The sequence below is a fragment of the Perognathus longimembris genome, chromosome 2 (genome assembly GCF_023159225.1).
Source record: "Perognathus longimembris pacificus isolate PPM17 chromosome 2, ASM2315922v1, whole genome shotgun sequence".
Classification (NCBI taxonomy): Eukaryota; Metazoa; Chordata; class Mammalia; order Rodentia; family Heteromyidae; genus Perognathus; species Perognathus longimembris.
Genome location: NC_063162.1, coordinates 84,725,460 through 84,751,376, shown reverse-complemented (window position 1 = coordinate 84,751,376; position 25,917 = coordinate 84,725,460). Strand labels below are relative to the sequence as shown.

The following is a 25,917-nucleotide window of genomic DNA, read 5'->3' as shown; positions in this document are numbered from 1 at the left end:
ATGCATTGTCTCACTGAATCCCCCAATAGCCCTTAGGGTGGTAAGGATTTGGTTTTTGTTTTGTTGGAGTGTGTGTGTGTGTGTGTGTGTGTGTGTATGCGCACGCCAATCCTGGACCTTGGCAGGACCTGGGTGCTCAAGGCTAGTTCTCTACCACTTGAGCCACAGTTCCATTTCTGATTTTCTTTGGGTAATTAATTGCAGATAAAACTTTCCTGCCCAAACTGGCTTTCAAGCATGATCCTCAGATCTCAGCCTCCTGAACAGCCAGGAACATAGGTGTGGGTCACTGGTGCCCCGCTACTATCACTTTTTATACACTTAAGGAAACTGAATCCCGGTGAGGTGGTTTTCTCACACCAGCGGCCCTCAGCCTCCTCTACCTCTGGGTCCCTCTTCACTGCCTCCCTGTTGCTGGCTCATCACCCCTTGCAACTCAAGTAGAATTGTCTGTTTTGAAGCTTGCTAGACATTCTTGGGAAGAGTGTTGGGTAGGTGCCAAAATAATTTGGCAAAGTTGAAGCTTTAGATTGAAAAGCGGGTTTTAGTAGAGCACAGATCTCCTGGAAAAGCTTGCATTGGGTGACTCAGGGCCTGACTCTGCTATAGCAATTGCGTCTGCTCATGAGCGAATCTTGAGACTGTTTCTATACTGGACAGCATTTAAGACATCTGCACTTTTACACCAGTGCCACATGCTGGCAACCTTTCTGTCACTGGCTAGCAAACCACCAAGGCTATTTTGCAAAGCTCTTCCACTGGAGTGTCCACTGGGGACTTGAGAAAGCTACAATGACTAATTTGCCTATCTAATTGGGCTGATTTGTTCTCTGAAATATCAGAGTACAGCAGTTGCAACCACACAGGAGGCAGGGCACTCTCTGCCTGGTGGACACTTAATGAAGCCCAGAAGAAGATAAAATTTCAAAACTTCACCGGATCAAAAAGCGGCAGACCCTGAGGGCCGATGAGAAGCACAGAATTGCCTGGAAACACACGGCTCCATCGGAGCCGGCAGGAACCTCCTCACTCACTGTCCAAAGCAGGGTGCTTCTGTGCTCACAGCAGTCCTAGGCACTGTCCTAGGTGAACAAGATGTACCCCAGCCCCAGTCAGTGCACACCACAAAGCTCTCAGGAAACTAACTGCCTCCCTTGGATGGAGCTCAAGGTGGACCTGTTTCTACTTAATTCTGTCCTAGAACAAAGGAGACCAGTCACAGACTGGGGTTCATGGGCTGGCATCCATAAACCCAAGGGATGGGCTACTTGCTTCTTAGTTCCTCTTTTAATTTAAAGATTAGAACTCATGGGGCTGGGAATGTGGCCTAGCAGTAGAGTGCTTGCCTAGCATGTATGAAGCCCTGGGTTCGATTCCTCAGTACCACATAAACAGAAAAAGGCAGAAGTGGCACTGTGGCTCAAGTGGCAGAGTGCTAGCCTTGAGCAAAAGGAAGCCAGGGACAGTGCTCAGGCCCTGAGTTCAAGCCCTCAGACTGGCAAAAAAAAAAAAAAAAAGATTAGAACTCATTTCTAGAGGACATATGGCACAGGAGGACTGGCATGTAGTAAGTGCTTAGGAAATAGAAGACAGTGTAAGAAAATCATTCTTGTGATCATATAATATATAATATAATAAAAGAATGCAGGACCACCCTGAATGCACCCGATCTCATCTGATCTCAGAAGCTAAGCAAGGTTGGGCCTGGTTAGTACTTGGTTGGGAGACCGCCTAGGAATACCAGGTGCTGTAGGCTTTACTTGCAAAACTGTTTGGTGTAAACCAACTGAACAACTCATGGGGGGAGAGGGAAAGGGTGAGGGGGAGGGGGGAATAAGGGAGGAGGTAACAAACAGTACAAGAAATGTATCCAATCGCCTAACGTATGAAACTGTAACCTCTCTGTACATCACTTTGACAATAAATAAGAAAAAAAATTTAAAAAAGATTTTAGGGTGGGGCTGGGGATATAGCCTAGTGGCAAGAGTGCTTGCCTCGTATACATGAGGCCCTGGGTTCAATTCCCCAGCACCACATATACAGAAAAAAATGGCCAGAAGTAGCGCTGTGGCAAGTGGCAGAGTGCTAGCCTTGAGCAAGAAGAAGCCAGGGACAATGCTCAGGCCCTGAGTCCAAGACCCAGGACTGGCCAAAAAAAAAAAAAAAAAAAAAAAAAAAAAAAAAAAAGATTTTAGGGTTGTTTTGGTGATCCTGGGGTTTGAACTCAGGGCTTTGTGCTTGTCTTACAATGTACTTGAGTCACAATTCCCTTGCCCCCATCCCTTTGTTTTTGCTTATTTTGCAGATACAGTTTCCTACTTGACCTCAGACAGTAATCCTTCTGAGCTCCACCTCCTGAGTAGTTGAGATTATAGGAATCTGCCACTTGCCAGGCCTTAAAATAATGTTTTTTAGAAGAGCCTATTTGGTGGCTGGGAAGCTGAGCATGCATGAAGCCCTGGCTCAAATTCCTTGGCACCACATAAACAGAAAAGGCCGGAAGTGGCGCTGTGGCTCAAGGGGTAGAGTGCTGGCCTTGAGCAAAAAGAAGACAGGGACAGTGCTCAGGCCCTGAGTCCAAGCCCCAGGACTGGCAAAAAAATAAGTTCTAATACATACTATCAAATATATACTATCAAAAATATATACAATCAAATATAAATATACACTATCAAAAATAAATCATGCAGGAGAGACTCCATGAGAAGAAGGGCCCCATCTGCATTGACTCTTCTCTGCAGGCAGAGCTAAGCATCTCCCCTCCTCCATCTCCAGTGAAGCTGCAGAGCAGGCTGGGGACATGGGCCGGGGCTTGAGTGCCCATGGGAGCCCTGGTGTAGCTAGTGACACATTGTATAAGCTAAGCAGTGACACCTCTCTCTGAGCTTCAGACTCACATGTGAAATGCATCAATAAAAGCCACCCCTGAAGGTCAATGTGAGGAGTGAGCTCCTGTCTTTAGAAGAACTTAGAACAAAGCCTCACACAGGATGGGCATATATGAGTGTGGTAAGGATAAAAAAAAAAGTCTCACGAACAGTGGATGTTCTAGCACTGTTCCTTGGCTTGCTAAGAATAGCTCTTAAAAACAGCATCCTTTTCACAAACAGAGGAGCCTGTGGAATATCTCCTCTTTTCCTGTCCATAGCCTGAAGCAGCTGTTTCTCCTTCAGGCAGCTAGAGGGCCTACTGCAGGCAGCAGATGGGTGGCCAGGGCTCCTGAATCCCGCGCCTGTCCCGAGTCCACCGTGGCCCTGCGCCGCACATTGGGACCTAAACATACCCCCAGAACTCTAAAAAGAGTTTAATCTCATGTTTCTCCAAAAGAGAAAATGAACTCAGCCTGTTTCCTTTTCAACTCAAGCTTTCCCTGCTGCCTCCAGCCCAGCTCCAGGATGAAGGATTCCCATCTGGAGTGCAGGAGGGAGCAAGGTGGCTCCCCCAGGCCCCTCTCCTATCTCAGTGTGTGCGTGCATATTTACTACAAATGCTGTGCACGCATGCATTTGTGTAGTACCATGTGAAATACACATGGATCAACGTAAGTATAATATATGCACCTTTTTTTTTTCTTCCCCCACTGCTGGGCATTGAGTGTCTTCAAGCACTTCCTACCTCTGACCCACACCACAGCTGCTGATCTCACTCTGTATCTCAGGCTGGCTGTTTCAGCCTCCCAAGTGCTGGGATTACAGGCAGAGGCTACCACTCCAAGCTTGTGTTAATGATTTTAAGATTTGGTAAGTTAGTATAAAGGTTTACTATCTCTGTCCTATACCACACTCTGAGCCCATAGTTTCCCAGCCAACCACAGGGACAAATGGGCACCTCAGTCAGCTTTGCGGCCATCCAGCTGAAATGAGGCAATGTCAACCCTGCAGGTATTTAGCTAAAGCAGCATGTTTAGTAGGAAGATCATTACATTTGCTGGAGCTCTGATTCTAGTTTCAAAGTGAGTAACCTTAGTTTCTCCATATACCCTGATATTTTAGTGCACAAACAGGCTGAATGTGAACATTTTAGGCATGGGTGCATGGCATGGTAGTCAAAACACCTTTGCTTTAATTTTTTTTTATCTTTTGTTTCAAGCTATGTATTTGCTCCTTAAATTCTGGCACTTGCCTTTAGACTTACACCTCTCTGTGCTTGCTTATTTTTAGAAGAGTTATAGCTAAAAGTAGGAAAACTTTCTGAAATTCTTGACCATTTAGTTCTGGGGTGCCCTGTGGGAACCTGGTTCTGGGAGGAAGCTTCGTCCCATCAGCTTTCATTTGCCCTATTAATCAGTGGAAAGCCAGGATACAGGAGCCTCTCACTCAGGCAGGTTCTCGAGTCTTTGGTTCCAAGTTCTTTTGATTTATTTCCAAATTGTATATTCCCTGTGTGATGGGGACAAAGATAAGACAGAGAACGCAAGCCCTGGAGATCTTATGGGTCAGAGGAAAAACAGCACAACATGTGCTAACATGTGACAGAGGGGACCCTCTCCGCTGGGGAGCTGCAGTCTGGTCTTTCAAAGAGGAGCACAGGTGTTTATTTTTTCGTGTGTGTGTGTGTGTGTGTGTGTGTGTGTGTGTGTGTGTGTGTGTGTGTTCTGGGGCTTAAACACTGGGCTTGGGTGCTGCCTCTAAGCTTTTTTGCTCAAGGCTATCTCTACCACTTGAGCCATAGCTCCCTTTCAGGCTTTTTTTTTTTTTTTTTAAAGTTTTTATTATAAAACTGATGTACAGAGAGGTTACAGTTTCCCACGTTAGGCATTGGATACATTTCTTGTACTGTTTGTTACCTTGTCCCCCATACCCCCCTCCCCCCATCAGGCTTTTTTTTTTTTGATGACTAATTGAAAATAAGAGTCTCGTGGACTCTCCTGCCCAGCCTGGCTTTGAACCTTGATCCTCAGGGCTCATCCTCCTGAGTAGCAAGGATTATAGGCATGAGCCACCAGTGCCCAGCACAGGTGTTTGTTTGTTTTGGGGGGGGGAGTTTGGCCAGTCCTGGGGCTTGGACTCAGGGCCTGAGCACTGTCCCTGTCTTCTTTTTGCTCAAGGCTACCACTCTGCCACTTGAGCCACAGCGCCACTTCTGGCCGTTTTCTGTATATGTGATGCTGGGGAATTGAACCCAGGGCCTCATGTATATGAGGCAAGCACTCTTGCCACTAGGCCATATCCCCCCAGCCCCCCCCTTTTTTTTTTAAGACTGGTCTTTCTTTATATATAGTGAATCAACTTGAGAATGGCATTTACCAATCGTAGAGTTTCTACAGGAAAAGCAGGTCCATCTGTCCTGTCACATATAACAACCAGCAGCCACTAATCTTTTGTGGGGTTGCATTTTCTCCCCTACCTCACATTGAATGTACCCACTGAGGTGAGCTGACGTTGTTGTTGATTTCAGAATTTCCATTTCGGAAATGTTAGGAACTAGTAGATTGGTCTCTGGGATTACACACTGCAGGCAGCCAAGAAACTTCTATTGGTTGTTGGCACAAGAAGTACAAAAAAGAAATCAGTTTTGTGAAACACCAAGGCAATCTGGAATCCTGACACCACACACACTTGTGCACCTTACCAGCTGCTTCTGCCACGTGTTCTTACACGGCATAAACACGACTTCAATGCTCATCCTCTCTCCTCCTGTCTTTGCCTACACTTTCCCTTTGCTGAGCCTTTCCCTACAGATGGCGCAGCTTCCAGTTCCTGGAAGTCTACTTCTTCCAGGAATCTGACATGACACATAATTTAGACCATTACTACTCGTGCAAAAGTGACAACTGCGGGGGGGGGGGGTGTGGGGCGAAGGAGCGGAGGTGGGAAAAATGAAGGAGAGGGTAACAAGTATGACAAGAAATGTACTCACGGGCTGGGGATATGGCCTAGTGGCAAGAGTGCTTACCTCGTATACATGAGGCCCTGGGTTCGATTCCCCAGCACCACATATACAGAAAACAGCCAGAAGTGGCGCTGTGGCTCAAGTGGCAGAGTGCTAGCCTTGAGCAAAAAGAAGCCAGGGACAGTGCTCAGGCCCTGAGTCCAAGCCCCAGGACTGGCCAAAAAAAAAAAAAAAAAAAGAAAAAAAAAAAAGAAATGTACTCACACATTGGAAACCGTGTATACAGGTATTAGAACTAGGAAACTGAAAGGGAATACCAAAATCAAGAGACACGGGTAAAAAAGACAAACGATTACAAAAGCAATACTTGCAAAACTGTTTGGTGTCGATTACAAAAGCAATACTTGCAAAACTGTTTGGTGTAAATGAACTGAACAACTCATGGGGGGAAAGGGGAAGGGGAAGGAGGGAATGAAGGAGGAGGTAACAAACAGTACAAGAAATGTATCCAATGCCTAAAGTATGAAACTGTAACTGCTCTGTATATCAGTTTGACATTAAAAAAATAATAAAAAATTTTAAAAAAGAAATGTACGCACTACCTTACATATGTAACCTCTTTATATATCACCTTGACAATAAAAAAGTGACAACTGCAGCAGTAGCACATTAAAACTCCCAGATGTCAAATTCTGATAAATATATCAGTAAAGAATTGACTTTCTGGGCGGGGGTTATGGTCTAGTGGCAAGAGTGCTTGCTTCCTATACATGAAGCCCTGGGTTCAATTCTCCAGCACTACATATACAGAAAATGGCCAGAAGTGGCACTGTGGCTCAAATGGCAGAGTGCTAGACTTGAGCAAAAAGAAGCCAGGGACAGTGCTCAGGCCCTGAGTCCAAGCCCCAAGACTGGCAAAAAAAAAAAAAAAAAAAAAAAAAAGAAGAATTGCTTTTCTACTTTACAGATTTCTCATTATGAATTAGTGTTACTGGTACCAGCCAACTTTATCAGAACCAAAGCAACAGTAGTCTAAATGAATTGGCAAAGGATGATCATGGCAAAAGACACATTAATGGTGGTGGCCAGGGACTATGAACCATGCCTAGGAAATTCTTCTCCTCCTTGTTTTGGGGCTCATTCCTGGAATGTCATTCTTCTTCCCCACCAATCTCTCTATAATGTTTCATATTTTCTAAATACTACTGGACCCTAAACTGGTTTCTTTTTTAGTATTTTGAAAGCTCTCATTGTATTTAATTATCTTACAATGGTTGGCCAGTGTGATTGCTGAATGAATGAGTTAGTATGCTTAGAAATGGAAGGAGATCCAAGATTACGCTGATCCCTCTACAATTATTTTCTTTCTTTCCTCCCTCCCTCTCTCTCTCCCTCCCTCCCTCCCTCCCTCCCCCCTCCCTCCCTCCCTTCCTTCCTTCCTTCATGGTGTGTTACTCTGCCACCTGAACCATGACTCCAGTTCTGACTTTTTACTAGCTAATTGGAGATAAGAGTCTTGAGGTTTTGTCTACCTGACTGGGCTCAAAAATCTTTTCTTCCTCCCTCCCTCCCTCCCTCCCGCCCTCCCTCCTTCCCTTTCCTTTGCCAGTCCTGGGGCTTGGGACTCAGGGCCTGAGCACTGTCCCTAGCTTCTTTTTGCTCAAGGCTAGCACTCTACCACTTGAGCCACAGCGCCACATCTGGCTTTTTTCTATATATGTGGTGCTGAGGAACTGAACCCAGGGCTTCCTGTGTATGAGGCAAGCACTCCACCTCTAGGCCATATCTCCAGCCCAGTAGGATGTGTTTTATGATAGATTTTTGGCACATAGTTATCTAGTCTATTAACATTAGTTGGTATTATTTTAATCAATATTTAAACATTATTGAGCTTGAAAGAAATGACCAAAGATCCACACGGCCTAATAAGAAAGGCTCTGACTAGGAGGCTGGCGTGCAGCTCAGCAGTAGAACACTTGCTTAATATGTTAGGCTCCAGGTTCCATATCCATTGACCCCCACCCACCCTCAAAAAAATCAACAACGAATCAGATTAGATTGTTTTTGCATAAAGTGAAGGAAACCTAATGCCTAAGATGAAGTTTATATTTCTAATACAGCCAACTAAGATCCTGATTTCAAATGCTGCTGGAAAATAAAATGTGGGTTTAGGATTGTATTACCAAACTTAGCTTGGTTAATTCACAATGTTGGGGAGCTGGGAGGAAGCAGACACACCCTCTGCTGGGCCTTGAGGTGTGCAGTACAGGGTGTCCAGTCAGTTTGTAGTCACACTGCACAGATGGTGGGATCGGAGGCAGCACACACCTGAGGGAGAATGCCGGCTTCTAATGAAAACATCTGAGCCAGCGAAGGCAGAGCACGTGCCTCTTGCTCAGAGTTCTGGGTCCTTATTCTGTAATCAAAGCACTTGCCAGAGCTTGTTATTAGAAAGGTGTTTTTCTTCCTAATTATAGAACAAAAACTGCTGCATTTATAGAAGGTATGTCTGCAGACAAGGTAAGCATTTTATGCTGAGAGAAAGCTCAAAAGCAGGGCTAGGAAGGGAGGAGAGATGTCCAGAAAGTGGTGGCAGTGGCCAAGATGAGAAATAATTTGGGTCTGCCAGCAACACCAGTTTTTGATGGCATCTCAGTGATTGTGTCTTCCCAGACACACCGCACAGCATGAACTTGAGCCTCAACAGAAAGTAAGATGTTTCTCTGGGGATTAGTGTTGTTGAGAGTCACTGAAAGTTCACGCGAATCTTGGAGATCTGGCATAAGAGATAAGTTTTGTACTTTGTCCCATGTGGAAACTATGGCCCAGGCTGCATGAAAAGCAAGTTTTATGAGAGTACTTCTGATTTTTTAAGAAGGCTATTTGGCTTTGTAACAGGCAGCTTCCTACAAACACCAGCAGTGTTGTAGTTTTTACATACATATTGCACATACTAGGAAGGTTTCATAATTACAGGGCTGCATGTGAATCTGGACAAATGTAAGTGGGTAACAAATTTTGGAAAACATGGGAGAAACTGCCAGGTGGAACTGACCAAAGAGATTGTTTTAAATGTATTATAAGAGCGAGTCAGACTTCTCTGGCCAAGTGAGAGGCTGACATGGTTTACTCTCACACGGGCTCTGTTTGCATGTGCTTAGGATGCACAAGTGTCTCCTCCACATGTATGCTGGGCAGGCTTCAGAAAGCCAATGCCTTGGTATGAAAGCCCAGTGATCCTGCTGGTGCATTTCTGCATCTTGGGTAGAATGAGAATATGTATTAGACTTGCAGAATGAGAATATGTATTAGTCCCTCATTGCCTGGGCTCCAGGGCTGCTCCTTCAATGACTCACATGGTGATCTTGGATTATTTTCCACTTTATTTTACTCCTGGTTCTCTCATCCAAAGGCCAAATGAGTGAATATGCACCTGAATGCACAGTCCTGTGCCTGCCACACTGTTGGCACTGTCTGGGAGCCTTGTCACCAAGTGCCCCAGGATCATGGTCACATTAAATCAGAAGGGTGATACACCCTGCTCAATGCGTATTTCAACATCAGGGGTCAATGCCAGCTGCCCAGGAGCTGTGGGGTGGACACAGTTGGCCACCTTGCCCTGTCCAGTCATGGCCTGATGTTTCCAAGTGTCCTTCACAGCTTTGCGGCCACATGTCTATGTCCCATGTGGGGCTGGCTTGAGTTAGCCAGGTTGTGCTGTACCTGACCCTGTCACTATGCAATTCCAGATTCGCCACCTCACTGCTTCTTACTGACCTCCCCGAGGAAGCCCACCCTAGAGCTGCATGCTCTGCTCTGATGAACCACCTCCATGTACTCCCCTGCCCAGCCTACTCTAACACATGTTCTGTGACAAAGACATGGTGCCACTTCCTTAGACAACTAGAGTCTTCTCTAGAGTTGGACCTAGGTGATTTCAAAGAGGCTCTGAGATGCTCCTGTTGTGGTGACTAAAAAGCATCACCTTAGCAGTGAGGTGCCTCAAGGTCATTGCAGTGACCTTGAACTCAGACCACCTACAGTTTAGCCTTCTAGTGGTGCTAGTGGGTCTTTGGGATGAACTATCTTCTTCCAAGTCCTAGTCAGCACACCTGTTGGTCTGAGCGACAAGGTGGCTAGACATGGTAAGGACAGAGCTAACGTGAAGAAAGTCTTTCTCGGGGCTGGGGATATAGCCTAGCGGCAAGAGTGCCTGCCTCGGATACACGAGGCCCTAGGTTCGATTCCCCAGCACCACATATACAGAAAACGGCCAGAAGCGGTGCTGTGGCTCAAGTGGCAGAGTGCTAGCCTTGAGCGGGAAGAAGCCAGGGACAGTGCTCAGGCCCTGAGTCCAAGGCCCAGGACTGGCAAAAAAAAAAAAAAAAAAAAAAAGTCTTTCTCAGAGCCTGACAGAGGGAGGCACTCCGTACAGACCTGGGTCGGTGGACCATACACGCCTAACTTCTTTTTTCTTCAGAACAGAAGTGCCTCCCCTCCATCACTCCACTTCAGGGTGCTCAGGACACATGCACTGTTTTGTAAATCCTGCCTTCACAGGCTACCGACTTCTATCTGTTTACACAGCCTCTCATCAAACAGAGGATGGCACATAAACGCCACACTGTGATAAGCAAGGTTTCCCATGGCTTAACAAGACGAAGTGTTTATTATTAGACATCTATTAGAGGCTGAAAATAGGAACAGTCATGGCCTAATAAACCACACCTATCAGTTCCCAGCCAGTAACAATAAAAATAAAGGAAGACCCATCACCATCCAAAGGCTTATGTGGAAATGTGACAGATGCCATATTTATAAGTAGGACTTCAGTATCATCCAGTGTTAAAAATCTGTTCTGTCCCCCTACCCTCTGAGGAAAGTAGCTGTGGCCAGTTTGGGTAGCTGTTTTTATCACAATGGAAAGGAGAGACCAGATACTTGAGTGATGGTAGACAGCTGGCCATACGGGCACCAAGTTATACTGTAAACATCCAGGGCATAGCTCTTCCCCCCTCTTCCTCCTCTTGTTTACAGTCATCCCATGGAGCTGCACAGGGCCCTTGGTGAGGGTCATTTCCCCATGTGGCAATCCCACGGAAGCCCCAAGGGGCTTATGATCTGTACTGGGGAATCACACAAGGAGAGGGCAGGCCAGGAAGACGACCCACCTGCCACTTCCAGCCTATGTGAGGAAGCTGGTTTTGTTCAGGGAAAAAAACAGAAATAGAAACACAGCAACAAAGGGCTCATCTCATGGTCCTGCCATCTATCTTCCTCCTCTAGGGCAAGGAAGTAGTACTTTGAACCAAGTGTGACTCTCCATGGCAAAGTAAAGGGAAATCTTGTCCTGGACTCTTGGCTCCATTTTTCTAGACCTTATGCAATCTAGCCCTACACCCTGCTAAGCACATTTTTGAAACCTCTCCAGCAGTGCCCTCCTTTGGGACCTCGTTGGCTATGTCCTCCCTGTTCTGTATCCTCCCTCTGACCCAAGCCTTGCACATATTCCTGCTTTTCTACTTCTATACTGGCCCCAAGTCATGTATGTCTTTCAGGCCAGGTTAAAGTTCTAAGAAGACTTGGTGTCTGTTGTCCACTTTTCTACTACCCCTACGATGCTAAGAGCCAATCAGCTTGATTTAAAGATAACTATGTTTGCTGAGTACTGGTAGCTCATGCCTATGATCCTAGCTACTTATAAGACTGAGATCTGAGGACTGCGGTTCAATACCAGCTCAAGCATGAAAGTCTGTGGGACTCTTATCTCCAATTAACCAGCAAAAAAAAAAAAAAAAAAAAAGCCTGAAGTGGAGCTGTGGTTTGAGCAGTAGAGCATTAGCCTTACGCACTAAAGCTCAAGGACAGCACTCAGGCCTGGAGTTCAAACCCCAGTAATGGCACCAAAAAAGAACACACCTTTGCTTGATTCTAGAAGAAGTCATCACTGGGAAACAGAGATGATATTTCAAAGTTCAAAAGGGCTTCAGGTCTTCTGCACCAACCTCCTCTTTTACAGAAGATAAGACAGACCTAAGGTGGTGGCCTGTTTGAACAAAGGTCTAGGCAGGGGTGGAAGCCTGGCACCGGGTTGTCTAATGTCCTGCTGGAGGCTGCTAGGTCATGTAAGTGGGAAGGCAGCATTCACAAGTCCGGTGACAAGCTCTCTCTGTCACAGAGGTTTCTTGTGAGCTGTTCAATACTTATCCAGTCCTCTAGGACACTGCCTGTGCAAATGGCTACCTATTTATTTTCCTGAATACGAAAATCAGATGTAATTCCTTTTGGAAACTACACAGCAGCTAGCTGGCTTCATAGGCAGCTTTGACCAAGTTTATGTGCATGCTGATGGAACTCCTTGAATATCTTCACATGCAGAAAAATGAAAGTATGAATACTTCTTATGAACTATCCTCTAATAGGAAAATAGAAGTTGAGTGTCAAGGAAAATAAAATATGGCAAAGCTTTGCAATTCTAGTTGCTCACATCACTGAACAGCTGAGTACTACTTGATCTTCCTTCTCAACTCTGGCTTAAGAGGTTGACTTGTGATCAGTGCTAAATCCAGACAGTTCATTTGGTTTTGGCCCAGAGCCATGTGGATTGAATTTTGGGATTGTGACATCTGTATGATAACATCACAGCCCTCAGCCAGCCTTCTATTCGTCAGTTCAAGTACATGGGCTGCCCTTTTCTCTGTTTCACTCCTTTTTTATTTCAAGATAAATCAATACCCTTTTTGAGTCCCATAAATCTTAAGTCAGCCACAGATGTCCTTACAGAACAGCTTGTGTGTCATAGACTATAAAGGAGGTGTTTTTCCAGTTATGTACTCAATATGCTAACATTCAGTCTTATGGAGACACAGAGGATCATGGGAATGGACAGGCATCCGTTCCCACAGGGCACAGCAGTGCACTGTAGGTATTTGCAAACAACCACTTCCAGTTGCCTCAAGAGCATTATTTGCAAGTATTGGGCATCCAATAGAAATGTTTTTCTCAAAAGTGGTAGTTTAGAAAGCCAAACCCAGATATAAATTATAGGATGGCCTCAATCTTTGGGAGAAGGGTTCCAGAATTAGAAGTGTGTGAAGAGGGTGTGGTTGGGATAGGCAGCATTATTTTTCTGCCTTGGTGAACTAGAATTACCCATCTCCTGCACATGCTCTGTGAGGCAGGCCTCAGCTCAGCAAAGGCAGCTAAGATATCTGAGGTGCTAAAGGTTGCTGCCCATGGAGCTGTGGAGGGTTTATAGCCAGAGAGAGCCTATAGCCCCTGGAAATCATCAGGTACCCTTGCATCAACTCTTTCCCCTCCCAGAATCCTCTTCTCCACAGAAAAGGGCCTTTTAATAACGAACAGCCGTCTGTTCCAGTCGGCACAGAAAAAACATGATAAACCAAGTCACACACAGCCTCAGCTGTAAACATATTCTTACAACATGATTTCTACAACTCCGTATATCCCCAAAACAAGCTATTAACCACTTGCAGAACAACGACCCCCTAAAATGCATTGAGTTTCCTGCAATTAAGCTGCAATGTTTTATAGTGCAATTTTATTTATAACTGAAAAAAAGTAAATAAGTAAATATATAAAACAGCGAACAGACCCCTCCTGCCAAAGGCTTTCTCTGCAAATTAACTTTGCAGTCATAAAACCCATGCCAGCTGGAGCCTTTCCCTGTGCTCCGCGATGGGCAGCCAGAGCAGGTATATGGCCGAGAAAAAAACAAAGCAGGGTATTTTCCACCTTCAGTCAGGGGATGCTAATTGAACTTTGGCAAATGTTTAAAGATTTCTCTCTCCATGTTTGAGAAAGAATTAAAAACAGTTGAGCTGGGGAAAATGAACATCTGTTACTGACTTACACTCACCACCACAATGAAAAACATTCATAATTAAGGCAATTTTGCTTCCCTGCTAGTTAGATCTGTAATCTTGGGTTAAAAATATAAACACGGAGGCTCCTTATTGTCTTTGGAGCTTTCTTCTTATGGCTGCTTGTAAAAAAAAAAAAAGGTAGTTTACAGTAGGGTTCGATTATTTTCTGCTAGAATAACAATATCAGGAAACAGGCTTGCGTAAAAAGATAGGGGATGACAACAAGAAGTACCTATGCAACTGAGCCTTGTTTTATGAAGCTATGAAACAGTAGTCAAGAAGTGCTTTCTATTTGAGAGTTAAATACACTTTACAGCTGTATAAAATTTAAAGAAAAAAACAGAGCCATTTTAGGCCAAATATAAACATTCCAATGTCTAGAAGATTCACTTATATTGAGTGACCAGGCAGCTTTTATCAACTGGCAGGGATTTGTGTGTTACGAGTAACAGCACTGAAAAAAAAAAAAAAAGAAAAGAAAACCTTGTACCTCAAGTCATTTCCTGTCCCAAATACAGAACCTCATCAAGAAAGTCAAATCTGTTTCCTACCAGGTCTTCTCCCTGGCTATCAAAATAACCTAACTGATAAACCAGGCCCACTTGCTGTCCCCCTGCCCATCCTCCTTCCAGAAGCCAACAGCGGCAGCCCCTAATATTGTTCTTCTCTTATTGTATTCATGACTTCTTGTATTAATAATAGCTCCCCTCTGTCAACTCCACTAAACCTAAATTCCTTCACGTGTCATGTTAAGGGTCTTATGTCTCTGAATGCGTCATGAATCTAACACACACATCCACCATCACTGAATCTCTGCTACCTTTGTGTTATATGGTTAGATTTTCCAGTTTGGAATCAATGCCCACCCTAACTGTCTTTCTTTCCCTGTTCTCATCCTTGAAAATGTCTCTCAAATACTACTTTCCCCAGGTAATTGCTAATGGAACAATTCCACAGTAGATATGATTATATCTTCTTTTGACCATGATAGCATTTAGTACTTTTATGCTATGAAACATTTTCTGACTCTTGTTTGGTGTGCTACTCATAAGGTAGATTCATATATTTGGATACAATTACTATAAAGACTAAAACCAACCATATTCATTTTCATCCATGTATTCTAAAGGCATAATATTTGATCAAATAGATTTTCCAGGCATAGTTTCTATTTGGAATGCTCATCTTTAGTTAATCCCTCATTTCCAAGAGGGAATTAGTTTGTCACTCATTAAGTTCTGGAGAAATCTCACCACACAGTGTTAATGAACTCATCTGAGTTCAGCACAAGTTGCTTGAAGCTAGGTCTAAGGCCACTGCTGATGGAAGCTGGGTCTACCTTGGAATGGCCTATGAGCTCCTGCCAGCTCTGGACCTGTTTCCAACACCACAGAATCCACCGGGGTGAAGCAGCTGAGCCTGGGAAACTCTCCCGGGAGAGATGGGCAGAGGACAGAAAACCATTATACCCTTAGCAGAACATGAGGCTTTTTCTGAGGTTTTGGAAAATAATTCTGGCTAGTTTTCTTTCAAAAGTGGTATTGGTTCAGCACAGCTTTCCCTCCCTTCCTACCCCCACAGGAACAAAATCCAGAGGGCTGAGGGAGTGGCAGTGTTGTTCCTGGCTTCAATGTGAACGGGAAGTGCCATAAATCTCTCCAGAAAGTCCAGACTCATGGGATTTCCAGAACCAACCTGCAGATTTATGAGGCTCAGACCATTCAAACAGACATCTGAGCCTTCAGTCCTCCTGAAGAACACTGATTTATGGGAGTGCGTCCTTCACTTCGGGAAATGCTCTTCTTTCAAGGTTCCAGGCTTAGGGGACATGCTGGCCATCCAGCGAAAATGAGCCGAGAAGCATGGCCCGTAACTGCCCAGTCATAACCTCATTAATTTTGTGTGAACATTTTGGAGCACCACAGGCTGCTTCTAAGCAGTGATAAATGGGAAGATGGCTTGGTGTGGTGCTGGCTCTGTACCTGGACAGGAATATTGGTCTAGCAGCATTTAGGTCACCAAGACCAACCTCAGAAACCCAAAGCAGCAAGGGCTAGCAAGCACCACCATAACCTGGCAGCATGGCTGGGTAACCAGGTACCACTGGGAGGCTGACTCCCCAGCTCTTCCTTTGGATTTGAACTACTAGATCTGGGGCTGTGGTTCCAAGGAATCATAATTTTCAGATGCTCCTAGGTTACTAGAGCTTGGAAACTAGTAAAAATGTACACCAATGTACAATGATTTAAGCCCATCCTTTGATTCTAAGTCCTTAATTGCACTGTCCTTGAGAATCTGCCCTCCACTTCCCCATGTTCATGAAATGGCAAAGCCATCCAGTAAAGAACCTAGTAATCTCCTCCCTCTGATTCCAGCTTCAGCCAGCTCATGAGCCCTCTGCCCACGCATGATTTGTGTCCACTTAGCTCTTTGCTTCCTCCATCCTCATCAATCTCATCTCTCCCCTACACTGTAACAGATCCCACTTTTAGAAATTCTTTAGGTATTCTTAATATTCCTCACCCACCATTCATTCACTGGTCAGTATAACCTTTAACTTGGTGGTACTGAGTATTGAACTCAGGGCTTTGTGCTTGCTAGGCAGGTGCTCTACCACTTGAGCCACACCTCCAGTCCATTTCTGCATTATTTCTGAGGTAGAGTTATTGTGCTTCTCTGTGTTGCTGGGATGACAAGTGTTTGCCACTGTGCCTGGTCATGGTGTTTCCCCCATGGCTGGGATAACAGGCACCTGCCACCCATGCCCAGCCATTGGTTGAGATGGAGTCTCATGAATTGTTATGTTCTGGCTGGCCTTGATCCCTCATTCTCTGATCTTTAAGTAGCTAGGATTAAAGTCTTGAGTCAGAATAATCTTTTAAAAATGCAAAGTAAGCTATTGCATTCTGTTAAAAATCCTCCAATGGCTTTCCATCACTTAAAAACAATGCCAATACTTGGTACTATTAGGGCACTTTCCTACCACTTGCCCACCTAAACCCAACAGCCTCATGTACCTTCTTCTTTCTCTCCATTCAAGATGTGTTCATTACTAAAAACCCAGTTTGAGGGGCTGGGAATATGGCCTAGTGGCAAGAGTGCTTGCCTCAATAAATAAATAAATCAAGAAGAAGAAAAGAAAACAAGCAAACAAAAAACCCATTTGGCTATTACTTACTCCACACAGTGTGCTGTGACTCCTCACCCTGAGTCTGAGGAGTGTCTCTTCCTTCAACAAGTCCATGGAGCTGATCTTCATCAGAGAACTCAGCCTCCTGCTGGATTTTGCTATCAGTCTCCCCCACATTTCTGGTCTACTGGGCGTGTGTGTTTCACCCTTCTCTGTACATACGTTAGCCACAGAGAAGGCAATCAAATGTCTGTTTAGTGTATGAACCTCTCCTGGTTATACTCTGACAATGGTTGCAGGAGTACAGAACTCACTAGCTAGAACTGTCGGAGGACTTGCCGATGACTCATACTCCAGTGCTGGGCCTTCTGAGTTCTGAAAGGCACAAACAGAGAGCACCAGGAGCTGCCTTGTAGCCAGGCACACGTCACCAGCATCCTGGCAATGTGATGTGGGGTCAAGAACTGAACATCTCTCATCTTTTAATCTCTTGTTTTATATAAAATGGGATGTAATGTGCTCAGCAAAGTGCCTCACACATCCTGAAAGTCTCACAGTATAGCTACCATTATTCTTACTCCTCCGTTGGTTTGCTGGTGAATGCTACTTGCCGTGATGGGTAGAAGAGCCACAGGACCTTGCGTTCTACTTGAGTTCATGACTGCTTTATTCAAGAAATCCTAATTCTTGATTTTGGTTTGTTCTCTGTGAGTCAGCTTGTCACTTCAGAAAAGTCAGCTCCATTTACTGGATTCTGGCCTGGCTTTGGAGATCTGAGTCTGCTCCTCTTCTCAGGACAGCACCTGACCAGAGCCTGGAGGACCACATCCTCCCTTCTTGCCCTTTGTCCTCTGCAGTACACACACTCCCATGTTCCAGACCCACTAATGCTATCTTCATGAGGATGACCTGCTAAGTATGTACAGTGGAAGGAATGCACACTGAGTTAAAAGTCTGAATCCTTTTCATATCTCCATAGGTTAAGTTTTGCCAGCCTTCTTCCTTACAATGTCAAGCATTAAACTGCTTTTTATCTCATTAACTAATAGTTAGCTTTGGCAAGCAAGAAAGCGAAAGGTAAAACTTAATTGTGAGAATAAAATCCCAGCTAGAGGGGTTTAGGGTTAAAACGCAAGGAGATGGTAAGGCTGTTTAGATTTCCAGAGAGAAGTCATGCACGGGGTGTGTATCCTGAATGCAAGTTCTGCGGGGAGAGTTTCCATCCTTTCCCAGAGAGAGGTTGCAGCGGGGTGCACGGCGGGAGGGCTCTACAATGTGAGCTCTGTACTCCAGGCCTTTCAGGACCAGAGGCCCCAGTTTCTATGGCTGCTTTGTCACATGGAAATCCCAGCGAGGGAGTGATGACTTTACGGTTTGTACAGTCTAGACAAGAGGGTTACTCTGGTGAAATGGCTCTCTGGGGAGGTTCCTTCGAAAATTCCCATCCCACTAATTACCACTCAGAAGGGCCGGACTCTGGGCTGAGGCTGCGGTCAAGAGCCAGTGCTGCCAGCTTTATCACCAGCTGCGTTTACTTTTTGCCCTGTCCAAACAAGGCTGGGTAAGGAAAGGGAGAGAGCGAGCAAGCAAGCAGAGCCAAGTGCAGGTAAGAGGGAGAATAAGAACTGAAGGCTGTTCTTGGCACCGAGTGAGGGCCATGACTTCAAGAAATGGGAATGCCAACCATTTCTACATGAAACACCTCAGCTCCCTCATCTCAGCAGCTTCCAATACCATGTCTGAACTGGGGAGGGGGACATCATTCCCTTAAAGGTTAGAAAACCTCAAAGTGAAAAGCCAGAGGACCTTACAAGTATTTCCCACCCCCCAGCTTTACAAGGCAGGACAGGTAGGTGGTCATATGGATTCCTTTAGTACTCAGAGAATGATTTGTAACTATTCCAAGCCAGTGCAGAAATTCCCTGTCTAGAAAGCCTTGGATTCTGATCATCCAACAAATGGCCTCTGGGAGAGGAATGAAGACCTGGACTCCCAGGACAGCAGAGAAAGTTCTGTCAGCATACCACCTGCTCCAAGAAGTCTTGAAGGCCAAACCTGCCCCACACTGGCTTGTCAACATGGGTTCCTGCGCAGCGCCCCAACAAGCATCTCACAGACACACATCCTCCTCGACTGCTACTATTAGTGGGGACAGTACCACCTCTTTCCCAGTGACAGAGGGTACACATGTGTGTGCTGGGTCTTCTGGAACCGCTTGCACTCCTCTCTGCTGGCCACATGATAGTCTGACATGCTCAGTGTTCTGTCACACTGCCTTTGACGGAAGAGCAGAGTCAACAAAGGGCCAAATAAAGGCATTTAAATAAAAAGATTTGCTTCCTCTTTGCAGTTAAACGCTAGAAAAGGATCTCTGTGCTCAAACTAGAGACAAGAAGTCTGGGAGTGTCTCAGGACTCACAGGCTCAGAAGGAACTACGTGGCTGTGGTTTGGTTGTACCTCACAAATGATCTAGGAACTTACCACAGTGTGATGTTATTAAAAAAAAAAAAAGGCTCAGAATTTAGGCATGGCCTGAGTGTGACTGAATGGAATAAGCACTAGTGTGGGAATCAGGAAGCTTGGGTTCTGTTTGTACTCAGTGTAGCCACATGCCCCAGAGCTGACACTATACTCACACACTGGTTCTCAACTGTTTGACCAAGATCAAGTGAAAAATATACATTATACTACAAGCTGGAAAACACTCCAATACACACACACACCCCTCTAAAAAAGCCAGCACTTAGCCTTACTAAATATAAAGCCCTCTAAATTCTGTTTCTGTGTTCTTTATAAAATGTTAGCAGTGACTTATAAATTAATTTCATGACCCACCAATGAGATGTGACTGGAGTTTAAAAACACTAGCTGAGATGACTCAGCTAGATATCTAGATTTTCAATTTTAAAATTCTGTATGTGTAAAGATCAGATGCTAATTTATGTCATATTGTTTTGTCTTCTTTGCTTGTTCAACACCAGGTAGAATTTGAGAACAAGAATGTGCTTATAAATTCAAGGGTGTTAAGGAATGATGACAGACATTACAAAGCCACTAACTGACTTGCAATTCTCTCAACAATTGCCCTCTCATCTCTCTGACCTGGGAAGTGGCTCCTTCCATCTAAGTTACTAGAATCTCAGTCCTTCTAGGTAACTAGAAGTCTCCCAGACTATTTGTTTATTTATTTGTTCATTTCTTTATTATTTTATTTTGTCATTCCTGAGACTTGAACTCGGGGCCTGGATGCTGTCCCTGGCATTTTTTGTGCAAGGAGAGCCCATTCTACCACTTGAGCCACAGCTTACTTCTGACTTTTTGGTGGTTAATTGGAGCTAAGAGTCTCATAGACTTTTTTGCCCAGTCTTGCTTTGAACCGTGATCCTCAGATTTCATACTTCTAAGTAGCTAGGATTACAGGCATGAGGTACCAGTGCCTGGTAGGTATATTTTTAAATGAATATATACATGTTTCTTTGTATTTAGCACAGCTATTATAATACCTGCATCTCAAGAGTGATGTTTGCAAGTGGATCATGACTCCAGAAAGCACACAATGTGCTATTCAGAAAACCCATCTTGCTTTTGGTAGAAGGCTTAGCTACTGTTTAGTAGGCTTGTCCAATAACCCACTGTCTTTTTTTGTTTTCCTCAATCACTCTCCCCTGCCTCTTAATTAACCAACCTCAACCTGCTCATTCCCACCTCCCTTACACATCCTGTTTTACTTTCCTGTCATTTTTTAAAAAGTGTGTTAACTGCACCAAGGAAATTTACCATGGTGAATAGATGCATATATTATACCTTGCTCAGAATAACCCTCTTTATTGCTTTCTCTTTCCTCACTCCCAGCCCCCTTTTGGGTAACAGCTTTCACTGAGATTCCCTATGCTGTCTTCACACTATGTTTCAAAATTATCACCTCTATCTTTCCTTTTCTCTATCCCCTTCTACTCATCCTCCTAAACAGCCTCCCCAATTTTAAGACTTTAATTTTTACACCAATGCTTATCAGTTTTTCTTGTGTTTGTGGTGTGTGTGTGTATGTGTGTGTGTGTGTGTGTGTGTGTGTGTGTGTGTGTGTGTGCTGGTATTGGGCTTGAACTTAGGGCCTATGCTCTCTTCTCAGCTTTCTTGTTCATATCTGGTGCTCTAACACTTGAGTCATGTCTCCAGTTCAGCATTTTGCTGATTAATTGGAGATGGAGTCCTCAGCTTTTTTGGCCCGGGCTGGCATTGAACCATGATCCTCCAGGTCCAGCCTCCTTAGTAGCTAAGATTACAGGCACGAGCTGCAGGTATCTGGCTAATCTATTCTTTTGAATATTCTCAGGCTACTTTGTACTAAACACAAAAGAACAACATGAAATTGGTTGTATGTCGCAGCAATACAATTATTTCACCACTGGATATGCTAAAGTCATTCATAGTACTTAACAGACAAGCACTCACAGGGCTCCGAAGCTTGCAATTCTTTTTTGTCCAACGTTTATTTTCTTTAAAGCTATGGTATTTTCACAGTGCCTTTGAACCTCTTAAAGCCCAGCCAGAGGGTAAGCCAGTCTTAGAGAACCCAATTTGCCCTGTTTATGTTCATTATGTCTTTACCTCATTAGGCATCATCTCCTTGCTAAGACATTTCAGAGGTACTACTTGTTAAGGCATTACTAGCATCCAGGGCATGGTTCAGGCCCCAAGTTGGAGCCAAAATAACTGGCCCACATGAGAATGAAACTCAGTTTAGCATGGTGCTCTGGTCACCTGAGCTAACTTTGCGTCACAGAGTGCCAGATGGCAAGCTTCGCCACTAGGGACCAGGCCTTTATTGTAAGACTGCAGAGAAGCAGTGCACAGCACAACACTGATTCTGCTTCCTCAAAAGCTCTGTGAAGGAAAAGAATCAATGGCAAGGGGCTGGGGATATGGCCTAGTGGCAAGAGTGCTTGCCTCGTATACATGAGGCCCTGGGTTCAATTCCCCAGCACCACATATACAGAAAATGGCCAGAAGTGGCGCTGTGGCTCAAGTGGCAGAGTGCTAGCCTTGAGCACAAAGAAGCCAGGGACAGTGCTCAGGCCCTGAGTCCAAGCCCCAGGACTGGCCAAAAAAAAAAAGAATCAATGGCAAATATTAATTGGGCATCTAAGTAACACAATGGTTTATCATCAATGAATGCTTTTCAGGCTTTTCTCTACACTGAAGAAGGAACACCTACTGGAAGAGGACAAAAGAGGCAAAGTAGACTGAAAAAAATCTATTTGCTTCTCACCTCTGTCATTTTTCCAAAATACACTGGTTCATAACAGAAAACACAAAGTAAACAAATGCTAGGAGGTCATGAGCTATTCTTAAGAGGCACCGTAACCAAGATGGCGCTCCTTTCGAGTTTATATATAGCATAACTCACATTCCAGCTTGCCTGACTTGCTTGATAGAATTCAGATGACAATGTTCATCAGTCTGCTATATTTATAGCATTAGCTAAAGGCTGGCTACATGGGAAAGGATGAGCTTTCTAGTCTTGGCATACCTTCTTTTTTTCTTTTTTTGACAATGCCAAGTAATAGATTTTTGTTGAAATGTAAAGCAGGGAGGAGAAAAATCTTTTATAGAACATTTATTACTCATTCTAGAAAACAGGGCTCTACAGATTGCAATCCCTGCTCAGTGTCCACAGAGAATTGGTTCCAAAACACCTCCCCTCTGTGGATAACAAAATCTGCAGATGCTCAAGTCCCTTATATACAATGCTATACACTGAGCCTGTGTACTTCCTCTGTGTACTTTGACCCATCTCCAAATTACTTATAATATCCAATGTAATATAAATTCCAAATTTCATTGTTAGATCATTTATAGCATACTGACAAGAAAAAAAGTGTTCAGTATAGATGCCTCTTATTCCCTGAAACTTTGCAATCCAAGGTTGGTTAACTACATGGATGAGGAACTCATTATAGCAATATGGAAGCCTGACTGTTTTTGTGTGTGTGTTTACATTCTACTAAGCTTTTTTTTTTTGCCAGTCCTGGGGCTTGGATGCAGGGCCTGAGCACTGTTCCTGGCTTCTTTTTGCTCAAGGCTAGCACTCTGCCACTTGAGCCACCGCACCACTTCTGGCCATTTTCTGTATATGTGGTGCTGGGGAATTGAACCCAGGGCCTCATGTATATTAGGCAAGCACTCTTGCCACTAGGCCACATCCCCAGCCCTCTACTAAGCTTTTAATTTACCATTTACTTGCCAAGTACCATGTAGTATTAGTGACTGAAACTGTACTTATGTTTCTGGAGAATATATTTATTAGTTATTTCAGAAATGATTCCATTTTTCTTTGATTAAAAATGGAATTATTTACATTTGTAATTACATTATAATACTACTTTTATGGTTATCATTTTCAAAAAGGGCTTATTCCCTCCAAGAAAAACCAATCCTTAGGGTGGAGTAGGGCTGCCCTTAGGAGGTAGAGGCGGTCATCATTCAGTTCTGGGGCTTTAACTCAGGCTTCATGCTCTTTGCTTAGCTTTATTGATCAAGGCTGATGCTCCCACTTGAGCCACACCTCTACTTTCAACGTTTTGCTGTTTAACTGGAGATTAAGTCTCATGGTCGTTTCTGCCTGGGCTGGCTTTGAACTGTGATATTCAAATCTCAGTCTCCCAAGAAGCTAGGATTATAGGCATGAGCCTGTCAGCAAACAGTAACAAATGGCATAAATTCTATACACTGATGTTCTAAAAACAAATAGCTTAAATTATACTTTTCTTATCCCAAAGACTAATTCCTCTGTATGGCAGTGAGATGTAGTACCCACCCAAACTAACTTCATTGAGGTGGATTTGGGGGAGACTTGCTTACTTGTTTAGAGCTTCATGGAATATTAGAAAGTGACCATATTAAAAAAAAAATAGGCTACTTCTTCAAGATGTGGGATCACAACTGTGTCTTGAAAATATTCTAAATTACCTCCCCAACCTCAGTCCCTGCAACCACTAGGGCACTGGTGTTCAGCTCAGATAATACTGGGCTGGACAATTCTACCTGAGAGCCAGCCCACAGGCATGCTCAGGGCCTATACACCCTGAATTTAAGATTCTACATAAGTTGGGTGATGGTGGCTCACACCTGTTATCCTAGCTACTCAGAAGGCTGAGATATCAGGACTGTGGTTCAAAGCCAGCCCAAGCAGAAAAAGTTCTCAAGAGACTCTTATCTGCAATTAACCACCAGAAAACTGGTAGTGGCATTGTGGCTTAAGTGGTAGAGAGCTAGCCTTGAGTGAAAGAGCTCAGGGACAGTGACCAGGCCCTGAGTTCAAGCCCCATGACTGACCAAAAACAAAAACAAAAACAAAAAAAACCCCAAACCAAACCAAAACAAAACTACTGCATAAACTTTCAAGTTGAACAGTCAGAGGATAATCTTCTCCTTTCAAAACATTTTAAGGACACATTGGGCTGGGAATATGGCCTAGTGGCAAGAGTGCTCGCCTCGTATACATGAAGCCCTGGGTACAATTCCTCAGTACCACATATATGGAAAAGACCAGAGATGGATCTGTGGCTCAAGTGGCATAGTGCTAGCTTTGAGCAAAAAGAAGCCAAGGACAGTGCTCAGTGCCCTGAGTCCAAGGCCCAGGACTGGCAAAAAAAAAAAAAAAAGACACATTAATAGTACAAGTGGGTTCATCTTTTTAAAAAAAATTGTGTGTGTGTTTGTGTGTGTGTGTGTGAGAGAGAGAGACAGAGAGAGAGAGAGAGAGAGAGAGAGAGAGAGAGAGAGAGAGAGAGAGAGAGAGATGAAGTCTTGCTATGTTACCAAGCCTTACCTTGAACTCCCAGCTCAAGCAATCTTCCTGTCTCAGCTTCCTAGGGAGCTGAGATTACAGTCATCTAATGAAAAACTAAACTTCACGGCTTATTTGTGAGTTTGGATTCTTTTACATGTAAGACACCATTTTCACCATTTATCAGAAGAGAAATCTGCTTTACTTTTTTTGTTGTTGTTGTTGGCTCTGAGTCATGGGGGCTTGAACTCAGGGCCTGGGTACTGCCTCTGAGCTTTTTTTTTTTTGCTCAAGCTGGCATTCTATGCTTTGTGCTACAGCTCCACTTCCAGTTTTCTGGTAGTTAATTAAGAGATAAGAGTCTCAGAATTTTCTGCATGGGCTGGTTTCAAACTATGATCCTCAGATCTCAGTCTCCTGAGTAGCTAAGATTATAGGCGTGAGCCACTAGCACCTGGCTTTACTTTAATTTTTTTTTCTTGTTCTCTGAAACTTTGGTAATGTTGAAATATGTATCAAATTGAAAAATATAAGTCTACCAGACTAAAGATGTCTTGCTAGACAATGGCAGGGAACAATGAATTACTTTATTGAAAATTGTTCAGTTTCCTTGAGAGAGACTTGTTCTAGGGTTATAACCATTTGGCACGGCTTGGTAGCCTTAAATAGAAACTTCATAATTGGGGTACCTAGACAGAAAACATAATATATCATGGCATTAGCAAATGTCAAATTCATGCAGTTGACCCTCGAAGCAATTTCAGTTTCTCTTGGTTGATTTTACATGTATGTTTTCATAGCAAATAGAGCCAGAACTGGCTTGCTTTAAATTTATACATAAAATGCATTGAGCAGAGTGGAGTATGATATTCATCTTTGATCTGATAAGATCAACCCAACTTATAACTGACGAACATAAATTAATACCAGTCGCCAATTTTCTAAGAAGGAACTCTGCAAGGTGCTAAAAGTGCTGGCACCCGAATAATTCCAGGCACCCAAGTTTCCTCCTTCCTGGCAAATCGACTTCCTTTCTTTGTAGTGCATTTCCAAGGAGTCTGAACAAAGTCCTGAGACAGAAACAGTGAGATTCTGTGCTTTAATTGTCTTTTTAACAGCACTAAATTAGCTGAGTTAAACTCCCCCACTCACCCTGGCAATTCTTTCTTTAATGCTGTGCAGCTGGGTGTGCCTGGGGATCATTTTATTGTTAAAACTGGAGCCACACATGGAAAAGACATTAAAATAGGTTTGCTGCCTTGATACCCACAAAGATGAA

At 44.0% G+C, this 25,917-nt stretch overlaps 1 protein-coding gene and 1 pseudogene across 2 annotated transcripts in view; one reads left to right on the top strand and one right to left on the bottom strand.

Annotated features, from left to right (window-relative positions):
- The window catches only part of Jazf1 (JAZF zinc finger 1), a 335,812-nt gene that overhangs the window by 13,293 nt on the left and 296,602 nt on the right, over window positions 1–25,917 (bottom strand). The window lies entirely within an intron of this gene.
- On the top strand, window positions 1,641–1,756 carry LOC125347374 (annotated as a pseudogene).